General features: G+C 51.4%; 1 pseudogene; it reads left to right on the top strand.

Annotated features, from left to right (window-relative positions):
• LOC112962026 overlaps positions 1–327 on the top strand; it is a 13,131-nt pseudogene extending 12,804 nt beyond the window's left edge.
• Positions 328–7,857: the final 7,530 nt, after the last annotated feature.

Below are 7,857 nucleotides of genomic sequence, written 5' to 3'. Positions count from 1 at the left end.
GTAAATCATTCCTGACCCACCTGATTGCCTTCTGTGATAAAAGATGTGCACTTGAGGAGGAGAAGAGAGTAATGGATGTCCTTTAGACATCCAGATGGGGAAAAGCTGGTTGGATGATTGAGTTGAGAGGGCTTTCATGAAAGGGTCATGCTTTACTGGGAAGCCAGGTAAAGGTGGGGTATGCAGGGGTCTACCCCACATCCTGTCCTCTTTGAAAGGCTCATCAGTGGGGCAGAACAACACGTGCATCAGGACAGGCAGAGACCTGACCAGCAGAACAGTGACCCCGAGGAGAAGGCCCTGGATGTTATGAGGGATGCCATATGAGCCAGTGGTGCATGCTCACCACAAATGAGGCCAGCTGCATRCARGACTGCATKAGGAAGAGCRTGGCCACCCAGGCAAGGGCAGGTCTTATCCCCCTTGACTCTCACATTTCTGGAACAGTGTGTCCCAGTTTGGTACGCCCAGCACTGGAGAAATGGGGAGCAACTGGAGAGGGTTCAGAGGAGGTCTGCCAAGATGGGGTTGGGGGCCTGAAGCACATGGCCTGTACGGAGAGCCTGAGGGACTGGGGCTTCTTTAGCCTGCTGAAGTGGAGGGTAAGGCCAATACAGTAGATGTCTGTGAATGCCTCTGACAGGGTGGTTTCAGAGATGAAGGAGCTTTTCTTGGTAGTAGGAAGCACCATGAGAACGGGAAAGAGCCACAAAGTGCATCTTGAGAGGTTCAGACTGCACTTCAGGTAACAAGAATGTCACTCATATGGTAGTGCTGTGGTGCAAAGGACACCCAGAGGGACTCTGTGATCAGCCCCTTGCCTTTTGTTTCAAGGAGCAGCCAGCAAGGACAGAGGGCCATCAATAAAGGTGGGGCGGTCCTGCAGTGAGAGCAAGGTGGGGAAGCACGTTGGGTGTCTGCAGGCTGCAGGGAAACAGGTGCAGTTTTGGGACAGCGTAGGACAGTCTGTGGTGGAGATGACAGAGGRCAATGCCAAGGCTGAAAACCTCCAAAAGAACTGAGGTCGTCATGCCCTTTGCTATGGCTAGTGTCTCCGCCACCGAGGCCTACGAGAAGATGACGTTTCCTTACAGCGCTGTGGCCTTGCTGCATCCTCACCTCCACGGAGCCCAAGAGGTGCTGTATTGTTGTCCTGCACTAGGCATTGCCCTCCCCCCCAACCCTGACACTGCCCCCAGAAAGAGCCCTGCGCAACATGTGAGAGAAGGGATCACCCTACCCAGGGGCTGGCTGTGGGGCTTGGCCATTCTGCTTGATAACACACATCCAGGTTGACTTGGCATCACAGCCACCTGCACATTGCCTTTGCCTACCTGCAATCAGGGCCTCCAACTTTCTGCTCTAATCAGCCACCAGGGAGCTTTTGTTGATAATGGCCCTCAGTGGGACCTGTTAACGCTCCAAGAAACTTGGGGCTTTGCTTCTGACGCGAACTTCTTGAGAGGTTGCTTCAGTCTCAGCATCGAAGGTTCATGGGCTCAGCACCAAATACACCCGAGGGGTCATTAAAATGCAAAACCCCCTAAGGAGCCATGCCTCTCCCCATAATTTTCTTCAGCTCTTCAATTCTTGTGCTGTGGCTAATTGGAGAGGTTTCAGGAGTGTATGTACAAAAGGAAGATTTCAATGAGCACCTGGAAAAAAAAAAAAAAGATTTCTGCTTTTAAAGTTTTCCTTCTTTTTCTGCTTACAAACTAGAGTGATTTCCACCTTCTCCAACTGATATTGATCCCGAGTGTCTCCTAATGAAGTCTGGACATGTAGGAAAAGCACCATCCTGGAGGTCAGACATCCATGCAAAATATTCCTCCCCACCTCCCCAGCCCTGCCACTTCTCTCATCAGCCACTGGGGACTTAGATCACTCTTGTTCAAATCGAACCTTTTTCCACTCAAGGCTGCAGCTGAATGTTACAGCTCATGTGCACCGATTCCCCCCTGCTTTCCTTAGACAACTAGCTGCAAACAGGCACAGAAGGATTTGTCTTAATTGTGATCAAACACAAATTTGATCTGCTGTCATAAGAAGTAAAATACACTCCTCAACTGTATGTCAAGTCCAAGTTGCCTCCAGTGAGGTCCACAGTCTACAAGGAATAACCTTCCTTGAAAGATTCTTCACAAACAGATAGGAAAGGCTGGATAAACACACAGTGAAGGAGTTGGTTGAAGAGACAATTAGACTGCTGAAAGACAAGGCAGGCTTTAGACTCCCTGAAGCTCAAAGCAGGAACTGGAGAGTTGAGAGGTATCCGAATGACAAAGAGTAAGGGGAGGAAGAAGACTGGAAAACTATGGAAAGTACATATGTCCAGATGATCTGAAGCAAAGATGCCTTTAGAAATAATCAGTTTAATCAGGGCATGTGGAACCATATGAAAGATTAGTGAGGTTAAAACCAAAGCATAACAGAGCAGTGATAACACAAGTTAAGGGGCAGATCAGCATATCCTCTCCTGAGATTCATGCCCTTCCTCAAAATTTCCATTACATCRTCATGGGAAACACTGATATTTTATTAACATTATTCAGTCATTTCAGCCGATGAAAGTGGGCTCATATTTTTTTTCTAATGTTGAGAATAGCTCTTCACCTTTCCAGGCAGAGCTCACGTGTCCAACCACAAGCACCCAGGGGCACTTGCAGAAGCCCCGGTGTCTCTGAGTCACCTGCCTGGGCCTGGCAGCTCGCACAGGGAACCTGCGGGAGACCAGAGCCCTTGGAGCTGCAGAGGGAGGCTGGGCAGACGGGACCAGGGCACCTGCAATGGCACCAGCCCTCCATGACCCTGTGACTGCATCCCACCCCAGTTCTGMAAAATCTCTTTCCTTTTCATAGGGGATGCATAATCTCCCAGAACACTAGTATACTAAAACAGAACAAATCAAGAAAGACAATAAGAAAACAAAAGAAAGCTGGAAAGTATAAGAAAACATTTCTTTGCTTTCAAACTTTGTTTTAATTTCTTTCTTGTTTCAATTTTAATGTCCTTTCCTAAACTTTTCTGTTATAATCAGACCTACACCAGTAAACAGGATATTTTTGTGTCTCACACAATGCCTGGTGCTCAGAAGACCACCCCCTGCCCATGGCTGTCTGTGCCATCCCTCACTCTTTGCACAGAACATGTCACCCTCTGAGGTGCCGGCCACTCTCGACTGGTGAGGAAAGCAGGGTGACCAGCTTGAAGGAAATGCTCTATTTTGGGTGGCGAAATTTGCATAAATCTCAACATGCCCATGTTAAAGCAATGTTTTAAAGGAGTCTCTAAAACATCTTCAGTGCAATAATTGACAAAAAAAATCCTCATTTCCAAAACTTCACAGTTTTTATCATTGCAAAATATTTTTTTCTTTCTTATTCATTGGCAGCACCATGTTCATGCCTTACAGGAATTAGTCTGTCTATGTGAGTGTAAACATATACATAGAGATGCATTATTCATCAAAATACTTTTGCTGGCAATCCTCTGCATGGAGAAATTTTGTTCTGAGGAACTACTTTATTTAAATGGACATGTTTCAGATCTCTTCTTCTGCCTCTCTGGCCTTTCTTCTTCCTCAGCCTCTTCTCTCTTTACAGAACTCTCTGAGGAATGTTTCACTGAATCACAGCACTTAGGGTGGGGGAGACCTCTGGACGTCTTCTACTCCCAACCCCCACACTCAATGCAGAGGGAACTAGATGAGGTTGCCCAGGGGATCCCGCCAGTCATGCATTGGCCACAAAGGTGCTGAGAGTTCGCTCCATCCACTGTGCAGGCCATTCATCAAGATGTTAAACAGTCCTGCCCCACATGTTGATCACTGAGGGATGCTGCTAGTAACCAGGTGCCACTTGGAACTTGTACCACTGATCACAGCGCTTCAGCCTGATGGTCCAGCCAATCTTCCACCTTCCCTGTGGTCCATTGATCCAGGGCAGAGCTGAATAATTTGCCTATAAGGAGACTGTGTCAAAGGCCTTGCTAAAGTGAAGCTTCACAAAATCCCCTGCTTTCCCCTTGTGYGCAAAGTCATTCATCTGATGGCAGAGGGCAATCGGGTTGGTCAGGCATGCTTTCCATTTCCCCTTGGTCAACCCATGCTGCCTCTTCCAGGCCTTGTCCTTCATAGACTTGGGGATGGTTTCCAGGAGGATTTACTCCATCACCTTCCCAGAGACTGAGATGAAGTGGACCAACCTGTCTCCCTCTTGCCCTCCTGGAAAGTGGGTGCAATGTCTGCCTTTTCCTAGTCGTCAGGAACCTCCCTGATTACCCTGACCTTGAAAAGACAATCAACAGCAGCGCTGAAGTGACTCCAGGCACCTCTCCCTGCACCCTGGGGTGCTTCCTGTCTGGTCCCGTGGGCTTCTGTGTGCCCACTGGGCCAAAGTTCTCCCCAGCTCCCTCTTCCACTACCATGGGTGAGGCTTTGCTAACAGATGCTGCCAAAGGACTCAGGGGCCAGGGAGGCCTGGCAGCAGACAATACCAGTAAAAGACAAGGTAAAAGAGGCAATGAGCTCCTCAGCCTTTCCCCTATCTTTGTCATTACATCCCCTGCCGCACTGAGCAGGGAGACCACATTTTCCTTGGCTGCCTGCCTTGTGCTGCCCATGTGCTTATAGAAGCCCTTCTGGTTGCCCTCCCCATCCCTTCCTAATTCTATCCCCAGTTCCAGCTGTAGCTGAGCTTTGGCTTGCCTGACTCCATCTCTCCCACCACACGCAATGGCTGTGTCTTCTTCCTGGGTAGCCCATTACCCTTCCAGACCTCTGGGCACTTCCTTCTGCCTTTTCAAGTCCTAAATCACAAAGTCCCTGCTCATCCGTGTCAGCCCCAGGCCAGGTCCTGATGGACTTTCCTGCAGACTTTCCTGTGTTCTTGTGCTTCAAGGACAGTGGTCCTGAAGATCCAAGAGAATTCCATGGCTCCTCTGCCCTCCAGGGCAGTCACCTGTGGGTTCCCAACAAGCAGATCCTGAACAAGATGAAATCCTCTCTGCTGCAGTCCAGGGCAGTGACGCTGTTGTTCCTCTTACCTCTCCACCATCTAAAGGTCATTGCAGTGACAGCCAACCTTCACATTCATATCCCCATCCAGCATGAGCTTCAGGCAAGAAAGAAAGAGCAGCATGGCACCATCTACCTAGAGGTGCAACTACAGAGGTAGAGAGCTCACCCTGCAGAAAAGCCTGCATTTCTCCCCTCACCACTGAGGGGATCCAGGCAATGGACTTGTATGTGGTTAAAGGTGGAGGCAAAGAATTTTCAGGATAATGTAGCTATGCCTGAGGCAGTGCCTCCCAGGCTGCTCTTACAGTCAACAGGGAAGGAGGAGGAGGGGTTTACCCACCTTCTTTTAAATGGTCCATAAAGCACAAATGACTCTTGTCCCACAGACATTTCCTCTGTGCTTGAAATGGGGCCTGAGGTCATAGGCTTTTAGGGTAATTCAGGCTGAAGGGACCACAGGAGGCCTGTAGTGCAACCTGCTGCTCAAAGTAAGGTTAGATGAACGGTMAGAAACCAAAAAATGCCCCTGTCAAAGGATTTCTGGGGTGACAGAGCAGGAGAAGACAGTAAGGGGTTGACAGGGTGCTATAAGTCCCATGGACAAAAGGCTTTCCTTTTTCCCTTTCTCCAGAGAATTATATCCTCAGCTCCCCAGAGGGAACAAGCTGGGACACTAACTTTGCCACTAACATGGAGGCGGAGAAGCTCCTGAKTCCCTTACAGACAGAGGCTGGTCCAAAGGCCACCACCCCATGGCACCAGTCCCCCAGGCATGCCTGCCTTCATGCTGGGCACCCTCCAGCCCCAGGCAGGAGGTGTGCGGGGAACAGAGTGGAGTCTGCAGCCTGCAGCCCTGGCCACCCAGCAGGTTTGGTGGGACCCTGCTCCTGTACATGAGACTGGGCTCTCCTGCATTTCCCCAGTGTGAAGCCTGCATCCCCTCTGGCTGGGAATACAGCCCAGCAGAGAGGACCAACACAGGAAACATGATCTGGGCTGTGAAGAGAGAGGGGAGGGCAGAGGGGGATCTGCTCATGCCCTGGGCAGTAATTCCCTCCCTGAAGCTGGTACAGCCCTGATGATGCCCTGCAACCTGTGAGCCCAGGAGGTGGGACAGCCATCTGCTCTGGCTCTAAAGATTTCTCAGCCCTTCAGACCCAGGATGCAAAGCACCAGTCTGGGGACACCTCAGCAGTCGAAGGGGCTGAATGCCTGGCGTGTTCTTCAGAACTTTTCTGCAGTCTCCTGCACTGGTTTGACTCCTGTTGCCCATGGAGCAGAGACTCCTTTGGAGGATGAACTCACTCACTGTGTAACTCTCAGGACAGGTTTGACCAGGGAGTGCAAATGCCAGCAGGGCATCAACCCCTCAACAGTGTCCCCTGCCCAGGACTCCACTTTCTAGCCCCTTCCTCCTAGAGGATTTGGGTTGGAAGGGACTGCTGGAGATCTCCAGGAGCATGATCTCCTCTGGGCAGGGCTAACTTTACAGTTAGATCAGGTTGGTAAGTGCTTTCTCCAGGAGAGTTTTTAAAGATCTCCTGCCCCCTGCCCCAGTGCTGCTCAATGATCATGGTTACTATTTTTTTTTCCTTCAACTCATTTGAAATTTCCCTTCCTGCATCTTCTCCTTGTTGTCTCTTGTCCTTTCCTTCTCTTGACCCCTAGCCACACCATGCCATCTATGTTGGCCCAGGACAATCACAGCCTCACCTCCAAGCACAGCCTTGCTGGGATCTCCTGGGACCACTCAGGCAGGCCATGGTGGCCAGCTGTAAGCAGACCTATGCACTGTGGGTCCCTACATGGTCTCAGAAGAGAGTGTATGGAGACTTAACATGACCCAGGGCAGAGTCTGTGGGCCAACACCAGGACAGAGCCATGATCAGCAGGCATGAGAAGAGAAGACCTCCAACAACTCCTCTCCAGACCTGGGCAGGGAGTGACACATCCAGTGGTGCTCCTGAGAGAGGATGATGACAGAGGACAGGGGACACTGTGAGCTGAGGTGCAGGGCACTGACCATCTGTGCTGGGTCTGGGAGTCCTGGCAGGCGATGCTGGTGCCTGCAGCCCCCGAGAGACCCCCARCCCCACTAATAACAGTGAGTCCCCTCCACAAGCATCAGGAGCAGCCCTGGCTGCAGAGAGGTTGTTGGGAGCACTGTGGCTGCGCTCTCCACCCTGCACCTCCCACCCAGGATGCCCCTTGGGCTCCCTGGAGCCACAACAGAGGAAAGACTGATCTCACTGGGGCCTGGGCACATTTGTGGGATTCCAGCAGTGTGGGAGCTTCTRGAGTGTCATAGCTCCTGTCTGCATCCCATTGCTGCGCTGGCCCAGCCCTGCGGTCCTGCATGTGGCCCCATGCAGCCAGGATAGGCTGCTTTCAGGGGTGGGGAAACATCCTCCCAGCATGGTCCTCATGACACCCCTTGGTGCCCTGGTCCCCATGAACCTCCTGCCTAGCAGGCTCCCACCAGTCCCCAGCATCAGCACTCATCCTGTCCCCCCCAGGAGTTAGCAGAAGGCCATGCTCTGGGGTCTCCTGGTGCCTGGGCCCAAAGAGAAGCCAGGCAGGGCTGGCCATCCCCCCCATACAGGTGCTGAGCCCAGCGGGCAGACGGAGCTGGTCACATTCCAAGATCACCGCTCACCAGCACCATGGAGAATGGCCAGTGCTGGAAATGGCTGGTGTGAGGGGCTCAGTCTGGGAGGAGTTTCCTGGGGCAGTTTCTCCTCTCTGTTCATGCAACAACAAGCTGGGCTGCATCTTTGTTCTGACAGACCCTGCATGAGTGGCCCCATGGGAGGAGGATGGTCTACAGGTCCAGTAGATGA

Source organism: Apteryx rowi, unplaced genomic scaffold (assembly GCF_003343035.1).
Source record: "Apteryx rowi isolate R43461 unplaced genomic scaffold, aptRow1 scaffold_1408, whole genome shotgun sequence".
Taxonomy (NCBI): domain Eukaryota; kingdom Metazoa; phylum Chordata; class Aves; order Apterygiformes; family Apterygidae; genus Apteryx; species Apteryx rowi.
This window is presented reverse-complemented; position numbering and strand designations above follow the sequence as displayed.